Genomic DNA, 21,742 nt, shown 5'->3' with positions numbered 1-21,742 from the left:
GTGTAAGTAATATCTTTGCTGTTTGTTGAGTTAGCATAGTTACAATCTAATGAGAGGAGTTTAATCCTCAGCTCAGGTAATATTGTTATTGTATTAAAATGCAATAAAATTTAAGGTGAATGTTCAGGAGGAAGCATCAGAGTCTCCTGGGTTCACTGAGTCACTTTGAGACTGAAAATGTGTCGTTAAAGCAAAACAGGCCAAAGATTTACAGGAAATTCAGTTTTTATAAGAACAGTGACGAGTTTCCATCTGAGGAAATAAAGTGTGACCACCTGAGTCTGAAGCATTTCCTGATGCTGAAGGCTTATAAACAACGTTATACAGACTTCTGATCAGTTTTTGTTACGTTTTTCAAAAAACAAACATTAATAACTTCAACCGGTTCAAGATAGATTGTTAAATTCTCAGACAAAAAGCCAAAGTACAGATTATTTATTTATAAATTGCAATTTTGTTATAAAACACTATTAAAGAAGAATTATATATGTATGTAGGTGTTAAAACTGCAGAAACTAAACAGAATGATTACGGCCTGTCACAGTAACACGTTGGGCTGGATGATAAATTATCCCAGAAGTTACTGCAATAAATAATAATACTGTTGTTTTGAAACGGTTTCCATTAATATAATAGAAATGGTTTAATAATGTCTCAGAAGATCAATACATTTAAATTATAACCAACTTTTAACACTGGAACTGGAAAACATTTTAAATATCCAGAATAAACAAACAAAACAACAAATAAACTGAATTATGAAGCAAAATTGTCCTTCAAAAAAAAAATCTCAATAAGATCAAAACATCCGACTGAAAACTTTTATCATCCAGTTTTTGGTAGAAAGAAAAAAAAAGATAAATCAAGGAAATGCGAATTATTGAGCTTTTTTTAATATTTAATACAATTAATTGATTTATTGCTCATTGGGATGTGGGAATTTTAATAACAAAAACAAAAACTATTTAATCCCAAAATGAAAACAGAATATAAACAAAATGAAAACTGAATGAAAATTGAATCTAAACTAAATATAAACTAAATATGAACTAAATATAAACTAAATATAAACTAAATATAAACTAAATCTAAACTAAATATAAACTAAATATGAACTAAATATAAACTAAATCTAAACTAAATATAAACTAAATATAAACTAAATATGAACTAAATATAAACTAAATATAAACTAAATATAAACTAAATATAAACTAAATATCAACTAAATATCAACTAAATATAAACTAAATATAAACTAAATATAAACTAAATATGAACTAAATATAAACTAAATATAAACTAAATATAAACTAAATATGAACTAAATATGAACTAAATCTAAACTAAATATAAACTAAATCTAAACTAAATCTAAACTAAATATGAACTAAATATGAACTAAATCTAAACTAAACGGCTCTAGAGACTAAAACAGCTCCAACCTTCAGGAAACTCTCCTCTCTTCGTTCTCGGCTCCGACTGGCTGCTGCTGTCATTAAATTAAATAAACATGTTCTCTGTTCAGACTGAGGAGTTTGAGCTTCAGGTTCGGCCCAAACTGGTTCTGCTGGACTCGACCCGGCAGACCAGCAGATCAGCTCTGAGGTCAGTCAGACCTTATGAGTCTTTAAAATAATCTACATCTCAAAATAATCTGATGTCTAAATCAAGATGTTAAAATCTGTAAAGTTATGACATCTACACTACAATACTGAGCAGATCTACCACAGTTTTTCACTTTTAAAGGTCTTAACTGATAATTTACAGTATTCATGTGTTTCACTGCAGTTCTATTATCAGTTTCAGCTAAAATCTGAAAACATTTACAGTATAAAGAAAATGAAGGAACTGTAATTCTGTCTGTAGCTAACTGGCTAAAGGGAACCAGCCGTTGTGTGTTAAATAACCGTCCAAGAGCTGCTAAGAACGTTGTAGAGTTAAAAACAGCCTGGAAACTTTGAGTGTAAAATGTTTCCATTTAGATCTTGGATGTGTAACAGAGAAACTTTAGTTTTCCTGGAGGAGTCAGAGCAGGACGGGCGACGACGGTACAGCTGACGGCGCAGGAGTCACAAAGAGCCGGAAATAAACCGGCGGCCATCAATCAAAACGTCTGTGTTCCCAAAAACCCCAAACAGTGAGTCATCTTCTGCAGAGGAAGAGGAGTGGGGCGAGGAGGAGGAAGAGGAGCAACGAGGAGGTTTTCATGACAGTTTTTTATTATGTAACTTACTGTAGAATTAGATTTTATTCCAGTTAATGAGATAAAAATACAACATTTTAAAGTTTACTCAAATAAATTTCAGATTGTTTAATAAAATAATAAGTAAAGTTGGGATGTAAAACCTTCACTGGACAGATGTCAGTTTCATTCTCCACTCCAGCAGGTGGCGATGGTGAGCCGGTTTTGCATGTAGTGACTCAGCTCCTTCAGACTAGCCAGCAGCAATTAGCAAACACCTGGTGGGACTGCTCATCGGCTGAGCTCATTATAGGAGCTACTTCAGAGCAAAACATCGTTAGAGGGTTGATAAAGGAGCCATTTTGGGATGACTTCCTGGAGGCGGAGCTTCAGAAAGAGCAGTAGATTTTAAAGAGACAGGGGCCCAATTTCAAGGTGCTACATTAGGAAGTAATCTTTCATTTAAGTCATATTTAATATGGAGCATTTTCATAACTACTGACAGTAACATAGTTACTTCATTATGCTATGAAATGGAACTTACTGAGAATTACAATACAGCTGCAATGAACCCTGTCAAATATTAAGGTAACATGTGAAAATAAGACTTTGAAGAAAATTGTAAAAGAATTGATCATTGAGTAAACAGGAATACTGTTGGTAAACGTGACTGATGGAAAGTTTTCACTGATTTAATGTAAAATGATGTTTTTTCTACAGTCTGTAAAAATCTAGACAAAAACTTCCTGAGTCCTGCCTCACAAAAATATCCAAACCCAGCAGCACTAATCCCTCTAAACGCGTGGCTGTAGTTTATATTTTATATATATTAATAAAACAGGTTACGGTAACTGCTGAAGTCTCGTTAGAAGGTAAAAACCGTTCAGGTGAGGAAACGGGAACCTGCAGTAACTGTTTCTGGCCGTAGAGGGCAGAGTCGAGCTGCAGTCCAGCTCTCCATCACACAGACTGGGCTCAGAGCGAGGCATGACGGGACATTTCCCCCCAGAGACCATCAGCGGATCGGTTGTCGGTCCAACTCTCTGCAGGTTTCAGCTACAGAACTCTTACCAAATAAAAACAATCAGTTTGAAAGTAAAAGGATGAAGCATTCAGCTCAGAGCCAGAGCTCTTCCTCCAGCTCCTCTTCATCACAGCTCTGTCTGCTCCTCCAGACTGGTTTAAAATAAATCAATCTGTTTTGTTCCCCCCTCTCTGTTCTCCAGAACTCCTACTGGGCCGGGTCATTTTTCTTCTTCATGTAATATCTGCAGCAGTCGCGCTGAGGACGCTTTGATTTCCCATCGCTCAGCCAGTTGACATTTATTCCACAAACACTTGACATTTGGAAATCGTCTTCCTGTGTGAGGAACCTGCAGCTCCCTCTGCGTGGCGCCGTCCCGCCGGCCGGCCTTTGTACCGAGCAGCTGGACGGTATGGACCCGCTCCGCTCTCAAATTGATGCTTTCTGCAGAAAACATGAATCTGAATGTCTGATCGATTTCCTCTCATCCACTTTAGGGCTGCTTGGTTTCCTTCAGTGATCTTAAAGGGCCAGTGCTTTTCCCCTTTAAGATCAGGGAGCACAGGGAGCCATCATACTCTATATCTCTGACTTAAATTGAAATATTACTTTGTGATTCACATTGAAATTGGGCCTCTGTCTCTTTAAGAAGCTCTGGCTCTTTCTGAAGCTCCGCCTCCAGAAAGTCATCACAACATGGCTCCTCTATTAACCCTTTAATGTTTTTACCAGCGATTAACTAAGAAGTAGCTCAGCCGTTCCACCAGCTGCTTGCTAATTGCTGCTGGCTAGTCTGCAGGAGCTGAGTGGGGGAGGACCTGTGTCCTGAAAGCGGGGCTATGTCCACCCAGGCGTTTGCACAGCTGAATGGTTGCCATGGAGATTAAAGGCTTTCTCATGACAAAATCAAATCAACACTCCAGATTTGTTTCTGATGAGGAATAAATTTATAACATGAAAGATTTTAAAAAGTAGTTTTTACACGATACCAGCCCTCTAAAACCGTTTAGTTGATTTACAGGTAGAAGTCAAAAGACAGCGAAAAGCATGATTATTAAAACATTAATTGTTTTATTCCACACATTTTCTCAGATGCCAGTAAAAGATTTATCTCAGATGAAAAGAGAAACCTCTCCGCCTGAACTGGACCCGGAGTTCGTCCTCTCCTGCCGTTTTCTCTGACTTTCACAGCTTGTCATGTCATTTTTCCACACCTGCACTGAACCTCCTTCACCCTGCAGGCTGTGATTTCCATCAGAAACATTATGTACCGGCAGGGCAGCGCTGTGTTCTGCTCTGAGCTCAGATCAGCGCCGGTTCCCTCGCAGCAGAGAGTGGAAGGAGGAGGAGACCCTGCTGGTCATGAGTTCAAATCACAGAGAGCGCAAACAAAACCTCCAAACCACAGCCTGAGCTTCAGGCAGGTCGGCGCCTTCATTTGCATGTCAATGAGGAATCTGATCACATCTCAGCGGCGGCGTAACGCTCGACACCGGGACGGATGATTCTGATCTGGAAACATCTGCAACAATGGCAGAAAGAGCAAACCTCAAAACATTTGATCTGTTTGGATGTTCTCCTCCCAACAGCGTCGCGTCTCACTGACCGACAACAATGAGCAGGTATAAAGGGGGCATAATTCACATAATTCACATTTTGTACGTCTGTTTGGGTTTCAACATTTTCTAAAAACAGACTGCTAAACAAAGGGGAAAAAAACCACAAGATGTCTTTTACCAATAAGTTTTATGGTGTCTGGAAAATAAGCAGTTTCAAAACCCTCTGAAATGACCTGTTACCTAGCAACCCCAGCCTGTTACCTAGCAACCCAAACTGAGTTCCAGCCTGTTTGCTCAGCTGGTTTTTATCAATCAATCAATCAAATTTTATTTGTAAAGCACATTTCAGCAGCAAGCCGTTTCAAAGAGCTTTACATCATAAAAACACAAAGTCATGCAACATGGAATCAACAATCAAAACATTATGATTTTATCGTTGTATAATGGCTGCTGGAAAAGATTTCCAAATGTTTTGTTGTTGACTTATCATCTAGAAACCACTTGCTGCATTCTTGTTGGTTGTGCAGGAGGCTCTACTTTTGCTTTTCAAAGATATACAGTTGTAAAGCTGCGCATCAGTTTGCAGCCATTTTCTATGCGAGTGTAAACGTTGAGTTGGGGGGCGTGGCCAGCAGCAGCTTGGATTTAAAGTGACAGTGGTCCTAAAACAGGCAGAACTGAGCAGAATAAAATCTGATTATCAGAGAATGACTTTGTGCCAAAAGGTAATGAACATGTTTTGTATAGACCATAAACCTACTTGGAGGTTAGTGATGGTAAATCGGTGATTCCTCTTGTGAAGGAGCAGCTGGTTGTTGTGCGGCTCAGACAGCAGCAGTGGGTTTCTCAGGCAACACTAACAGAGTTTCTGACTGCGGGAGCCGATGACTCATCGCTGTAGCCGTTATATGGGCGGCGCATCAATCAGCCTCTCCTGATGGGAGCAGATGGCGTGTGGCAGTCCAACCAGTGAGGACGACTGTGTGTGTGTGTGTGTGTGTGTGTGTGTGTGTGTGTGTGTGTGTGTGTGTCGGAAAAAGACTGGTGCAAACAGCAGCATGAAGCTGCAGGACAGCAGCGGCTGGTCGGAGCTGGAGGTCCAGCTGTGGGTGGATGTGAGGACCTGCAGCGGGACGGTGGGATTAGAGATGTGTGTGTTCATTACATGGCATGGGATCTGAATGGATCCCAGTTAATCCAGTTAGAGTCCCATGACAAGTCTGGAGTGATTAACGGCACCAAGTTTCCTCAGAAGCAGAAAACATGCAAAGTTTGTAATAAATGGGGAAAAAGCATTTAAAACTAATAAACTCTCAGGATGGTTCCCCTGATAGTCCAGGAGACTCGGATCGATTGGGGATCAGAGTTGCAACATGTTTTACATTTCCAGCTGTTCTGAGTCAAAAACAACCAAACAATTAGAAAAACTTATTCCTCTCCTCACCTGTGGGGGCGCTGCACCAAGAACCACTGAAGAAAACGACACAAAAACTTCTGAAGACACTGAGAGCAACTTCCTCCTTCAAGAAGTGTAAACAACGATGGAGCGACATCAAATTTTATTTCTCTTTTGTCTTGATAAAAAAACACAAACCGTTTCTCCTGCTAGCGCTAAGCTAGCTTGTTTGTTTTGGTTGTATTTACCCAGAATGCCCTGCAAAGTTATTGTTTCGCTGCCATCAGGACATTTAGCAGCACATTCATAAGGATGAGTGACAGCACTAAGCTCCTCCTCCTGGCTCTGATTGATTGGTTTTGGTGCGTTTCTTCAGATGGCAACAGTTAGATTTTTTTTCACAGATTATCTGTGTTAAAAACTTTTTATAAAAGTTATTTACTGCAGCTTTAATAAACTAACCTTAAATAAAACAGGACTCACTGTATCTGCCCAACCTGAGATCTGAGACGAGCGAATCAAAACATAGATGAGAAAAACAAGGAAGTGAACAAATGAGATGATGTTAAAACAAAAATGGAAACATTGTAGAAAAAACGAGGAGCTGCAGAGCCCAGAGCAAAGTTCTGGTCCCGGTTTGTGAGGACAGAACCGGAGCTGAAGGGTTCGGTTCAGATCTGCCTCCTCCGTAATCACTGACAAACACACACACTCAGATAGAAGCTGACACACACACACACACACACACACACACACACACACACACACACACACACACACACACACAGATAGAAGCTGACACACACACACTCAGATAGAAGCTGACACACACACACTCAGATAGAAGCTGACACACACACACTCAGATAGAAGCTGACACACACACACACACACACTCAGATAGAAGCTGACACACACACACACACACACTCAGATAGAAGCTGACACACACACAGCGGGAGGCAGAGCCGCTGCAGGCGAACCGACACGGCAGCCAAAAGCTCATGCTGATGAACTTTCCTCCAGCAGCCTGAAGTCAGAGCCGGATCTCTAACCCGACCAGCACAGCAGAAAACCTGAACCAGTAAATTACTCCAGTTTGAGCCAGCAGACTGGGACTCAGTGGTTTTACTGGTTTACTGACTGAAGGAGGAAATGTGGGCAGAATAAACCCAAAGCTTTAAAAAGATCCAAAAGAACTGAAATAAAAGGAGTTAAAAAATGTGGCGTAAATGAATCTAAATTCCTGCAGCAGCTATCTATGCAACAGCGCTACGGCTAACTGCTATTCCATTTTCTAGTCCTGCAGCAATGGGCTGTGCTGCTAACGCTACTATGTTTCTAACTTCCTGTTGCAATCACATGACCAACAGTGCTAAATAGCTGCTCCTTTCCTACCCGTACTAGTTAGCTATGCTAATGCTAACTGCAAATTTTCTAAATCCCAATGACAGAAAACTGCTATGTAGCTAAAATGCTAACTGGAACTTAGCAGTCAACAAGCTAACTAAATAAGAGTTGTGATGTATTGCTAACAGCCACTGCTGCTTTTCTAACTTCCAGTACAAGCTAGCTGTGCTGAGGTGCTAAAGCCAAGCGACTGCAGCATTATTCCACATGGCTAAAGGTTACTGCTGCTTTTCTAACTTCTTGTACCAGTTAGCTGTGCTGCAGTAATAATCCTGGGTTCTTTAACAACTGTCAACGTCTGAAGCGGTGCTGCAGTTTTCACTAACATTTCCACTCCTGAATAAAATAAAGTGACAAAATAATCAGAATAAAAAGCAACAAATTAAATTCAATAAATTAAAACCAAGATAAGAATATATTTACGGTGCAAGTTTCCTCAAACATTTCATTGGTTAGAACCTTTATAGTGTTTCTATTGCTTATTATGATTTAAAATGTTCTCAGTTTACTTATTTATTTTAAATCAAAGTGATTTACTCCAGACCTGACCGAGCGTGAAACAAATACTGCGGCTGATGTTTGCATGCATGGCTGGAAGAGCCGGACACTCAATAAATGTTGGGGGGAGATAATAAATTGCTCACTGTAGCGTAAAATAATCAACAGCCAGCAAATAAATCACGGGAACACGAAGCGCAGCAGGCAGAGGGAAAAGTTAGAGCCGAGTCGAATGTCTGAAGTTTCTCTCTGCGATAAACGAGAAATCAGTTTCACTCAAACGTTTTTCTTCTTCTTCTGCTCCACGTTCACGCAGCATCAACTGTTCGCCTGAATGGGCTGAAATTAAACACACATTTAAAAACAACAGAAAAAGACCAACTGCAAAAGTATAAAAGATGCTACTTTGAACATTTTTGTGTTTTCTGTTGACAGAATTGACATTTAAATTAAGATTCTATCAATTATGGAAAAATGTTTTAAAACCACAAGAGAACAAACTCTTCATTCTTGCACACGTCATGTTTGGAAGTAAAAATCACAACTAAATGCAGCTCTGTGATCTTTAGGGAGTCTGAAATAATTTAGTTAAATATTTAGGTATTTAATATAATTATGTTATTTCTATGAATTAGTTTCATTTGGATCCTTAAATACTAACATTTCACAAAACTTTATATTTTGGTCCATCTGTTGATATATTTTTATATGTTTTGATCAGTTGAGTCACATTTTAATTAAATATTTTTTTACAAACTAAATATTTAGCTAATTCAAGAAAAGAGGCGAAAAACGGCGATGAAACATTTTATGGTAAATTTCTGAGATTCACATCTGGATCATTTGTGAAGGTTCTGGTAGAACGAAGTTTCCAGAGCGATCAGCCCGTCCAACAGCACGTCGGACATTTAACTGCAAAATACTCACTTTGTAATCTCTGCAAATTATCACTTTTATGTGGCAAAATAAACTATTTTTCACATCAGAAAATATGTAAATTTCTGTAAATATGTGAAATTAATCTGGAGATGTATCAGGTTTTTATATATTTACACCTTAGTGGCCACAACCTCAGATCGTCCTGCAGCTTTTAACCTTCTCTGATTACATTTCAGCTTCCTGTCTGTGTTTTGACTCTTCATGCCTGCCAATATGTTTCTTCATCTTTATTTCATCATTTCATATATAAGACCCACCGCCGACTGCTTGCAGCCGCCCTGACCTCTGACCCCGGCGCTGTTTTTGATGTTGCTAATGCTGCTAATCTGTCTGCGACTCCACTGGAGCCTCGACACACAGACAATAAACAGATTTCCTCTTTTCATTTACAGAAACGAAACACAGACAGCCACATGCTGAGAGATTCCTGCATCTGCTGCTGCAATGCACACACACACACACACACACACACACAGATGCGGTCCCATCAGGTCAGCCCTCCTGGATCTTTGTTATTACATCTGGCACAGCGTGGAGCAAATCCCTTCCATATTTTCTTTTTTTAAGTTAGCAGGACAATGAAAGAGAAAGGAGATTAGCGCCATAAGCCACTGTGTGTGTGTGTGTGTGCGTGTGTGTGTGTGTGTCTGCGTGTGTGCGTGTGTGTGTGTGTGTGGTTCTGGTATCTGTGCCTGCCTGTGTTTCGGTGTTGATGTGAAGCTGAAATGAAGCTAACTGAAGCGTGGCGGGTCGCCAGCAGCTCCCACTCGTCCTCCTTCACTGAACGGAGAGAATGACGAAGTGATGATGGAGAGAAGAAACAGGAAGCAGCAACAACGCAGCATCTCTCCGTCACAAAACGATGGCTCAGAGAAATCTGTGTTTCACTGAGAAACCCTCAGAGAATCAGCAAAGCAGCAGGACAGTGATAACATTCAGACTGTTTCAAACTCAAATCTCATTTTGTTTTGTTTTTAATACGGAGGTAAAGAGGTGAAACCAGTAACCATAGTAACTTCATGGAAATGCTATATAAATAAAATATGACTTTAAAGAAATGTTGCTTTACCAGCATTGCCCTGAGAAAGAAGGACATCCTATAATGGGCTCAGTGGATGTTTGCTAATTGCTGCTGGCTAGTCTGAAGGAGCTGAGTGGAGGAGGAGCTTTGTCCTCGGAGGTGGGGCTAGGTCCACCCAGGTGTTGAGTGGTGCTGAATGGTTGCCATGAAGATTACAGGATTTCTCCAACATGCACAAAAGAATCAAAGCAACAATTAAATTAAAGCATAATGGAAAAATCAATAAAGTTCATTTTACATACCGCCCCTTTAATTTGACATTTTTCTGCTTTTGTGACGGAGGATTTATATTTTTCAGAAGTTCCACTTTAAACCTCCAGCTGCTCCGGGGAACAAAGTTTAAGACTTTGTGATTCGACAGGTGAGGCTCCTTCTAAGTCCCCTCTGTGACGTAAACGCTTCCCAGCTGGATCTAATTATAGACCACCTGCACCTGCCGCTTCGATCTGCTCCCTCTGGGTTTAACTGGCAGAGAACCGACCCGCCGAACAACTGGACCCCTGACCCATCAATCAAACCCGCTGCAAAAAAACAACAAAACACGGGCAGAAAGTAGGTCGATACAGGAAGAGAGCGTTTAGGTGTCGGGAGTTTTGAAGTCTTGATAATGGCAATCAGGGGCGAAGCGAACGGGAGACAAAGTGCCAGCTGAGTGTCGGGTTATAAACTCACTTCGCTGGAGCATTTGCATTGCAACAGGCAATGCAAATGCTGCATTGCCTGTTGCTTTACTTACGGCGAGACGGAGGAAGTCACAGCCTGAGTGAAAACCTGAGGAGTCGGGAACAAACAGAAACTCGTCTTCCAGAGTTCAGCACATGTAGCTTCTCCTTATTTCACTCACATTTCCCACATTAAACTGCAGTTTATTGTTCAACCCAAGCAGAATATCTGGAGAAAACTGAATTTATTCTCTGAATTGATCAGATGTCCAGTGAGTGTTCAGCTTGTAGCCAACATGGCGGCCGGTTCGTATGCAGGATGTAATAAACATTTAGCTAGGTAAATGTTAGCTAGCTAAAAATACCTACCTAAATGTTTTATCAGCAAACTAAATATTTAGCTTCTAACTTTAGTTGGTGAGATAAATGCTAGCTAAATATTCTAACAAAATGTTTAGTCAGATATACATTTAGCTAGCTAAATGTTTAGCTGTCTAAATCTGAGGTGGCTAAATATTAGCTAACTAAATATTAAGCTTAAAAAACTAAATATTTATTCTAAATCTAGCTAAATATTTAGCTAATATGCAAATTAATTGCCTGGTAACAGGAAGTTGACTATGAAAATAAAAGCTGGGTTTTGCTAATCTGCTGGTGAGATTAGCTTGCTTCATGTTGGTACCGTCGCTGTAGATCCGTTGGTTAAATGTGGTTGAAAGGTGAAAGGTCAAGAGGAAGACGATGAAGAGGTGCAATGAGGAAGGATGAATAAATCAGTTTTCTGTCCCAAAGGAGGAAATAAAATGTGGGAGTTTGAGAATTTTACTTGTAGGAAGGAAAAAATATTATTTTCAAAACAGAGTTTTTCTGTTTTAAGACAGCAGCAGAACGGCGCTGATCCAGTCTGATGATGACGGTGATCAGATTAAATGAACTAGAGAAATGAATAAACTACAGCATATTAATCAGTAAGTATCAACAGATTTTCCATCATTTCATTGAATAAAATGTTTTTTGGTTTAACAGACGCCGTCCTGATCTGAACCTCAATCAGCCGTTTTAAATCTGTAAATCAGTTAAAATGCAGTAAACAGATTTTCACGTCGTTGCCCTGCAGTGACATGCAGACCCGTCCTGCTCTCAACAAACCAGAGATTATTTTCCAACTGGAGCTGTGAAGCATCTGAACGGAGCTCGTTAAACCAGCAAACATCTCCATAAAAACACATTTAACCTTAAAACCAGGATGTTTTTTACTGAGATCAGTTGTAACACCTTCAACCAGTCATTTAAACTCATTTATTATGAAAGTCTGCGGTTGCTGATCGCTGTTTGGATTCGTGAAGAGTGAAGCTGCCCTGTTCCTTAACAAGCAGCTCTTCCCCTTTCATCGTTTCTCCTTTTGATTCGACGGCCGCGCGGTTCCAGGCGGCGTCCCGACGATTCGGCCCGCGGTTCAAACCGAGCCGCGCCGTAATTCTCCACACAAAGGCGGACAAAGACGCAGCTCCCCTCGGGTCTCTTTATCTTTCTTGCTTTAATTGAACCACTCCATCAAAGCGCGCCGTCTTGGACTGAAGCGCCGCGTCGTTTTAATTTTCCCTCATTACCTTTTATATAACTTAGCGGCTCTCCGACGGGAGACCAGCCATTTTTAAGATGAAAATGAAAGAGTCGCTCGGGGTAAAACATTAAAACGAGAACAGAGCTGCTCTTTGCTAACAACAACGTCTGCAGAGGATTTTTGACCTTTGACCTCTCAGATGGGAGACGTTCTGTTAGAGTAAGAAGAAAACTGGATGTTTTTTGTTTTTCTTTTAATTTCCTCCAAGAAATATGAAGCATTTGATGCTTGCACAGCCCTCTCAAGGTCACAGGATATCATTTTAGTCCTTCGGGCTTTGACTAGGCCTTTGCAGCCCATTCATTCTTTCATTTTTCCACCGTTCTGTTGTAGGTCTGGTGCTGATTTGGACAGTTGTCCCGTTTATGACCCAGTTTGCATTGAGTTTTATCTGATTCTGGAAACGTTTTCATCTCCAGCAACCCGGAACCTAAACGATATTTACAGGCTGCACCGATTAATCGATTATCCTTAATTATCAGAGATCAACGATCAGCTGACACTTACATGAGAAACGGATTTTATCTGCTGCTGCAAAATCAGCCGCTGTCCATGTTGTCAGAGACCCACACAACTGATCAGACTAATTGATCGGTACCATCAGTACCAGGCTTCTTCCAGAAATACTGATCGGCTTGAAAATCGGTCACTCCTGCAATCTTTTAAAAATATACATAGTTTACCACATTTTACACTTTTAATTTTATTAAGTTGAATATTTTTAGGAATTTATGATGAGCTACAATCTGGAATAAAAAATAAACCCAAAGAAAACAAACAAAACAAAACATTTAAAAATGATCTTAAATGGACCATTATTTAAGGAAAATGTAAAAATAGAAATTATAGAAAAAATAAAATTATTGTGGCCTAATAGTAAAGTATTAATTCTAATTTAATCACTAAATAAATCTTAGTTTTTGCACCATTAGTGTCAGTTTAGTGTGAAAAACACAGGATGTGAGCTTAAACTTGTGTTGATATTTATAAACTGCTCTCTGACCAAAGTTAATCAGAACCTCTGTGGACCGTCAGCAGAACCAGATGCGGTTCTGCTGGTCTGAACTGGACATTTTTATCTTTTACTGGTAAACCTCAGGATGGAGGGAGCTCTTTAAAACCTTCTAACAGTTTTCTATCATCGTTTAACCAAGCTGTCCATGTTTAATAAAACAGAAATAATTAGAAAAGTTTCCATCTCCTCCTGAGCCGTTTGGCAGCTCTGCTCTTCATCCAGAAGCTGAAGCGTCGATTCGCTCATCAGGTTGGTGGTTTTTATAGTTTCTCCGTTTCTGATCCTGCTTTTCTCCTGACCTGAGATCAGGTTCCTAAACTCTCTCTTTTTTTATTATGCAATTATTTTTAAATAAAAGTTATACAAACACAAAGTAAAAAACCACCAAACAGAATCCTTGAACTTCATTTTCCAGCCCTGAATGAGCTGGAAAATGTTGCTGGTTGGAAGAATTTTCTACTTCTGAAGTTTAAAGGATCTTTGCAGAAAGTTTCCAGATGAAACTGTTTGCTGCTGCTCAGCTGGACCAGACAGAAGAAAAGAAAACGTTCACATCCTGTAGTTATCAACCTCAACATTTCATAAAACCTTATCACAACCAATCATCCTGTTAAATAAAGTTTGTTATCCATTTGCTATTTGATTTCCCTCCAAACAAATAGACTTTAGAAAGAGCTATTATCTTATTATCTTTCTCCAGGGATCTTAGTTTTCATTTCTGTTTGCAGATCAGAGTAACTATCCCTCATCTCAGCACCTGAGGGGGGAAGACAGACGCCCGTCAGCCTGGACCTCAGGGGTGTGTGGCCCCGTCAGTGTGGCCCCGTTAGCGTGGCCCCATCAGTGTGGCCCCATCAGTGTGGTCCCATCAGTGTGGCCCCGTCAGCCTGGCCCCGTCAGTGTTTGGCCCCGTCAGTGTGGCCCCATCAGCGTGGCCCCGTCAGTGTGGCCCCATCAGTGTGGCCCCGTCTGCCTGGCCCCGTCAGTGTGGCCCCGTCAGTGTGGCCCCATCAGTGTGGCCCCATCAGTGTGGCCCCATCAGTGTTTGGCCCCGTCAGCCTGGCCCCGTCAGTGTGGCCCCATCAGTGTGGCCCCATCAGTGTGGCCCCATCAGTGTTTGGCCCCGTCAGCCTGGCCCCGTCAGTGTGGCCCCATCAGTGTGGCCCCATCAGCGTGGCCCCGTCAGTGTGGCCCCATCAGTGTGGCCCCGTCTGCCTGGCCCCGTCAGTGTGGCCCCATCAGTGTGGCCCCATCAGTGTTTGGCCCCGTCAGCGTGGCCCCATCAGTGTGGCCCCATCAGTGTGGCCCCATCAGTGTTTGGCCCCGTCAGCCTGGCCCCGTCAGTGTGGCCCCATCAGTGTGGCCCCATCAGCGTGGCCCCGTCAGTGTGGCCCCATCAGTGTGGCCCCGTCTGCCTGGCCCCGTCAGTGTGGCCCCATCAGTGTGGCCCCATCAGTGTTTGGCCCCGTCAGCGTGGCCCCGTCAGCGTGGCCCCGTGGCTCTGGGTGTGTTTGCTCCTGACCTGATTGGAGTGCCAAAGACCACTGGAGCAGACCGAAGCCCTTCCTGCTCCTCGTGACCTTTCGTGACCTCTCGCTGCACTGATTCTGTTAAAAGCCTCCAAATCCGCCCGTCATTAGCGAAGCGCTGAGCTCTTCTCTGATTGCTTTCATGACCAAAAATTAACACAAAAAGATTCGACCCATAACATGTCATGGAAAAATCTGGAGTAAACAGTTTGGAACGACGTTGTGTTTTCCACCAAGGACGACGTGTTTACTGGGAGTCGGAAATGGGAATCCTCTGGCTCCCAGTTTCTGTCAGTTTAGTTTTACCAAGTTGTGGTCCGAACCGTCTCCAGGTCCAGATGATCAACTGATCAGAGACGCTCAAAGGTTGGGATGTTTTCTAATATAATCCTGCTTTAAGCTTCTTCACTGCAAAAACACCAAAATCTTACCAGGTAGTTTGTTTAGTTCATATTGCAGAAATCTTAGTACAGTTGAAATAAGAGTAACATAAAAATAACATTTCAACAACATATAGGAACTAAAGAAAAATCCTCCAAAAATCTGATGCCACTACATTCTTGAAGAAAGAAGTTGCTCTCAGTGTCTTCAGAGGTTTTCATGTCGTTTCCTTCAGTGGTTCTTGGTGCAGCGCCCCCACAGGCCAGGAGGGGAACAGGTTGCTCAAAGGTTTTGCTTGGTTTGTCTTGGAGCAGACAGGAAATAAACCACAGCAGCTGGAGATGGAGCAGCTGTTGAAGTTTTGGTTCCCAATCAAACTGAGTCCACCAGACTGTCAGGGGAAAACAGTTTAGGTTGTTGTATATTTATGGAGAGCCACGAAATGACGAATGAAGGAAGAAAGATCAACTTCAGGCTGTTCTTTAAAAGAAAATATAGAAACAGTAATCCACTTTTTCCTTCAGTTTTCAGAAAGAAACTTCCACACTGATCTTTACATCATGATGTTGTGCTTCTCCCAGATGAATGTTCACATTAACGCGACGTCTGAGGCGTACAGCCTCTCTGTGGTCGGTTCAAGAGCGACCCGCAAACTGCTGAAGCTCAGGCGTCATGGAAAATGTTGGAAGGTCATCTATGTGTCGTTAATTACAGCATGAATCAACTTTCTCATGAAGCGTCACTGTTGGTTGGTGAGCGTTCAGTTCGGTTAAAGCCCCGGCGGTTTCAGACCACTGATTCAGAGCCACTTGTACCTGCAGGAGTCCGCTGACGGCGCCGCCGTCTGCGCCGCCGCTGCCTCATTAAGCGTGGTGCTGGCTCTGATCAGCAGATCATCCTGCTGTATGGTTCGATGCAAACATCAGTGGATGAAGGAAGAACAGCAGGATGTTTGGAGTCGAAGCCACAACCAATGAGAGACATCAACCCAATTAGAGAGACCAGCGTGAGATTCTTTTAGGATTAGGATGTTTCCCCAAAACTAAAAACAAAAAATATAAACATAATCTTGCTGCTTTTATTCAAAACAACCTCATTAAGAGAGAGCCGTGGCACTCCTTAGTTTCCATCTGTAAAAATAAAACTCTTCAGACTCGACTTGTTCGATTTGACTTGGACTCGTAGTGAGAGACTCGAATTTTTATCTCATGTAACAAGTAGTTATAGGAAATGCTTGTTTGTATTTCCAATAGGGTAAATTGATCAGTTTACAAAATAATATAAACATCAACCTTTGTAGTCATTTTTGCATTCTGAATATTAGAAGGTTAAGACATAATTATTCATAAAAATTAAGAGACTTAAAGATAATAATAAAATGTTAATGTAAGTTTGGTCAAAGTACAAACAGTTCTTTGAGCTAAATTAACTATTTGTCTTTTAGATTCTAACCTCGACCATTTTGTTTAAGAATCCAGTCAGTTGTCGGCGACTTGACTTTTAAAATTTACTTATGAACATCTGCAGAAACCACAGCCGAGATTTTAACATGTTAAATTTGATTAATTAACACATGAAAGATTTTAGCGCAGTTAATCACTTGCTTTTCTTTTACATTCAAAAGTCCCAATCCGGAACCTTTGTATTCACGTTTCTGGTACGACCATAAATCTGACGCACAAGAAAAAACCCCGCTAACTGACGGAAGACGGAGCCGCTTCTCTCGGCCCACTCGGGGTTAAAATCTGCTTCTAAACGGATCTGATTGGACGCTGGAGAAGAAACTGTCGAGTTCAAGTTGTGCTAAAGGCAGTTAGCAGCTAATGCTAACATCAACGGTCCATATTTCTAAAGAAGCTCCATGAATCATCAGTTATTTCTGAACAGCTGAATGGATAGAATAACCCTTTGCTTCAATCTGATGGTTTAATAATATAAATAATAGATTAAAACAGTAAATATCTTTGTTCTTAAGCTCACATGTCTTTTCTATAATGTAGCAGCATAAAGTATGAGTTTTTCAATTAAATTGTGATTAATTAATTAATTACAGGCCCTGTAATTATTCCAAATACTAAGGAAATGAATGTTTAAGAGAACATTTTTAATGTTCATTACTCTTGGATTAATATCCTTCTAAAACAGAAAAAGTTTAGTCTGATTTGAATTCACAAGCAAAGAAAAGAAACGTTTAGTTTCCATGTCGTCTCCAGTTTCTGATTCTGGTTGCAGTCTGCTTTACTGGACTGAATCAGCTTTCATCATGTCGGACCAATCAAGACTCAACATTGATTCTGCTGCTTTAACAACATGGGCGGCAGAGAGCTGAGTCACTGCAGTGTCTGTGTCTGACATGCTGAACTCGACTCTCGCCCCCTAACCACTGGAATCACGATGTCAGCGTCACAGGAAGCAGTTCCGGTTCATTCATTAGGCAGAAAAGATGATCAGAGTCACGGTTTGACTCCACAAACTGGGAAAGATACGGTTGACTCATCCCAGCAGCGTATTCAGATGGAAATAACAACAATAATACATGTCCATTAAGAGAAGATAAAGAAACACTTTCCCCATTGGAGTTGCAATAAAACATGCTAATGCAATATTTAAAATATTTTTAATTAAGAACGGGTCGATGCTCCTGATCCAATCAGACTCTTCATCCCGTCGGACCCGCTGAGACGCCGCGGGTTAAGGAAGTGACACCTGAAGCGAAGCACCTGGTGGAGGCTCGGGGCGGAGCTTAGCACTGTCAATCATCCTCATGTACTGACTGCTACATGAGATTGCAGTCACTGACCGTTTGGACATGAGGCAGAGAAACAACTGACCGTTACAGGAAAACTGTCTCTGTGTGTCATCTGTGGCCAAGTGGCGGCTAATTAGCATTAAGTTAGCATGGATGCTAACTAGCCTGAGCATTCACAAGTAGCCTGCTATGCTACAGCACAGCAGAGCTCAAAGAGGGAGGAGGGATTATTTATTTGTTTCAAACATTTGAAGGAGAAAAATGTAAAAGTATTTCAGGAACTAACTGCTTATTGGATGGAAATCTGGAAAGTAAAGTGATGATGGCGGTTTAATTTAAGCAAACTGCTCATGCTGTGAGGTTTCACACACACACACACACACACACACACACTCACACACACCCACACACCACCCTGTGGGTAAAGCGTACAGTTTGGGATGAGGAGGCAGATTGAAAGCAGCAGACGGCTGCAGGACAGCCCAGTTTTCCTGCCCAGTTATTTAAAGGTCGGGTCGTTTCATTTAACTTCCCGTCGCCGAGTCGCTGCAAGGCGCCGCGTTAGTGAGGACGACTCTGCAGAGGAGAATAAGATCAACTCAACATATTCACCCAATTCTGGGTTTACAGATCAAAACTCATGGATCAGGTTTGGTTGTTATGTTCTGAAAGATATTTATGTTTTTTTTATTTTTGCTTGCAGAGTTTGTGAGATTTGAATCTCAGTGCAGGACCAGCCTGAACAGACGCCTCACAGCAGAAGGTCTGCAGGCCGGCTCTGACCTCAGCTAAAACACAAACAGTCGTCTGAAAACGTTATTTAATTCATATCAGTAAAACTTCCACATTTATTCCCTAAGAAGCAAAAACAATCAGATTTACTGGTGGAGAAGCAACAGGTGAACAGAGTTCAATTATCTCTACGGCGCCAATCCAGAAGAAATGTTGTTGTTACAAAATGTCATTTCAATCCAATAATATTCCAAATAATAATATTGTCAAACAGCACATTAAACTCAGATTATTATTATTTAGTTTAAAAGGTTTCTGTATGCAGAGTTTGAGCTTTCATATTAGCATAGCAGATTTCAGCAGCACAGAAACTCCAAGTGTTTCAAAACATCAAACAATAACATTTATAAAAACAAACAATAAACATCAGAGTTTGTAAAAAGCCAGAATAAAAATAAATACATGTAAAGTATCATCCTGATGTCTGGTGGAAGCTGTGTGTTGACCCTAGATCTATAACTCTAGATCTACAACTCTAGATCTGTAACTCTAGATCTATAAATCTAGATCTACAACTCTAGATCTGTAACTCTAGATCTATAACTCTAGATCGTTCTGCTCATGGAGGAAGTTCTGGTACCTCCACAAGCATCTGTTCTGTGATTGGATGGCCCAGAGTCACCTGGTGACATCATCGCTTGGAGCAGAGCATCGTCTGGGAAACAAACAGAGCCAGGAAATATTGGCAAACACAAACCGCAACCCAAATGTTCAACACAAGAACCAGAATTACAGCTAAACTCAAACAAACGCCAAGAAAACTCAGTTAAATAAAAAATGTCTGGAAGGAAAAAACCCTGCAAAGTCAATTTGATCTCCACTGTAGATGGTTCCCATGGCAACAATCTTATTTTAAACATTTCAACCTTAAAGATTTACACACACAAAGCAGATAGTATTAGCTGGTGAGCATCATGCGTTATAGAGGGACTGACTGTGTGATGATCTGTAACTCAGTGAATTTAACTGACCTGAACCGCAGGATGGAGTTTCATCCCCATCAGTCTGATAAAGCCGAGGAGCCTTTCGATTGGTTCAGGTGTGTTGCAGCATCTAAAACCTTCAGGACAGCAGAGAGGGAGGCGGAGAAACCTGGTGTGAAATATCAAGTTCAAACTGTTAAAGTCCAGATAAAGTCCAGTTTATGTGTGAAGCTCCCAGTTCAGTCCAAAGATTTTCATTTTATCAAGTCGAAATCCAGACCGCGGTTTGTAGGCGGACCACAACTTCCCGACCGAACCGGACTCTGCAGACAAACGGACTGGAGTTGGATTAAAGCGGACTGAGAGAACATTTGTAGAAACATCAGTCACTTTAAGAGTCTGTCCCAGTTACTGATGAGGAGGCAGTTCACTGGAAACTCAATCTAAATATGATCATAAACTGTCATGAGTTAGCAAGAGAAATCCTCACAGCGTTCATCGGATCTTTAATAATATCAAAGCTTCACATTAAATCCTGTCAGAGGTCAAATATTTACCAGGTTCCAGCCAGTGAAGCGCTGGTTTCTGTTTACTGGTTTCTGTTTACTGGTTTCTGTTTACTGGTTTCTGTTTACTGGTTTCTGCGGCGTCTCAGTGAACACCAGCATGAAGGGCCTTGTTCTGCAGTCCTTTCCCTCCCTGAACACATTTAATGGACTCAGAGTCAGGAGCGGCCGGCCGTGTTCTGGTGTCATCCGTCCTCGGTGGCGGCTGCTGACCCATGGCCCGTGTCAGTAAACACATCATCTTCAATCAGCCGCGCTGTCACCTCGCTCAGGTCGGCGGAGGATTCTCCAGCTTCTCTCCGTTCTCTAACGGAAACAGGCAGGAAACAAACGCTGAAACCTTCATGTAACTTTAGTTTTACAGTAAATGATTCAGATGGAGCTGAATTAACTACACAGCACAATCAGGAGAGACCTGCAGGGGAATTTGAGGAATATTATTCAAATATTATTCTTTCCTTTCAAAAGTGGAGCATTCCAGCTTTCACATGATGCTTCATCTTATATACATGTATAAAACCTTATCAGAAAAAGCTTTGGGTTCATTTCAAATGTAATGGACATGGAGACGAAAAAGAAAGGAGAAAAGAAGGAGAGGAGGAAAGAAGGAAGGACAGTAAGAAGTCTGAATCTAAAGCTGCAGAAAGAGAAAAAACCAAACCCAGAAACCATGGCAACAAACAACACATCCATATATAACTGCAACAAAACACTGGGAAGACACAAGATGTTTAGTGGCAACTGTATCTGAATAATATCTGAATCTAATCCTGTGTGTGTAAAATAAACAGAATGTTCTCTTATGTTTCCCAGTTTGAAGAGGTTCATCAACCTGCAGCAGCTTTAACAGGTTAGCACATTAAATAATGAATCTGCTGATGAAGATGGGAGTTTAAAGCTATTTCAGGTGTGTGAGTGTGTGTGTGCGTGTGTGTGTGTGTGTGTGATTGTGTGTGTGTGTGTGTGCTCCCATTAGGTCCTGTGAAGTAACTGGGCTGTGAAACAGAGTTAAAGGATCAGTTCTGCTAATGCATCAATCAGTTAATGGCTTCGGCAGACGGAACGTTTCCTTTCTGCTTCTGACCACATTTTATTCCATTCAGCGAAAATTAAAACAATAAAATAAAACTTTAACACAAACATAACAAAAGCAACAAACAGGTGAGGGATGAACCAACTGACTGCCTGAGAAAAACCCATGAAGAAGAACTGTTCCCGATCAGAACCATCATGGCGGATCTGATTTTCTGTCGTGTTTTTTCCTGCTGCTGTTTTCTGACTTCATTTATTTTTTCTGGTGATTTTATGAAGTATTAATGGGAATTCCTAAAACAGGTTTTTTTTTTAATAACTCGCCTCTTTCTGAAGAAGTGAGACCTTTTGCTGGTGAATTTTTTTTTATTTATGGG

Source organism: Gambusia affinis, linkage group LG12 (genome assembly GCF_019740435.1).
Source record: "Gambusia affinis linkage group LG12, SWU_Gaff_1.0, whole genome shotgun sequence".
Classification (NCBI taxonomy): Eukaryota; Metazoa; Chordata; class Actinopteri; order Cyprinodontiformes; family Poeciliidae; genus Gambusia; species Gambusia affinis.
This window is presented reverse-complemented; position numbering follows the sequence as displayed.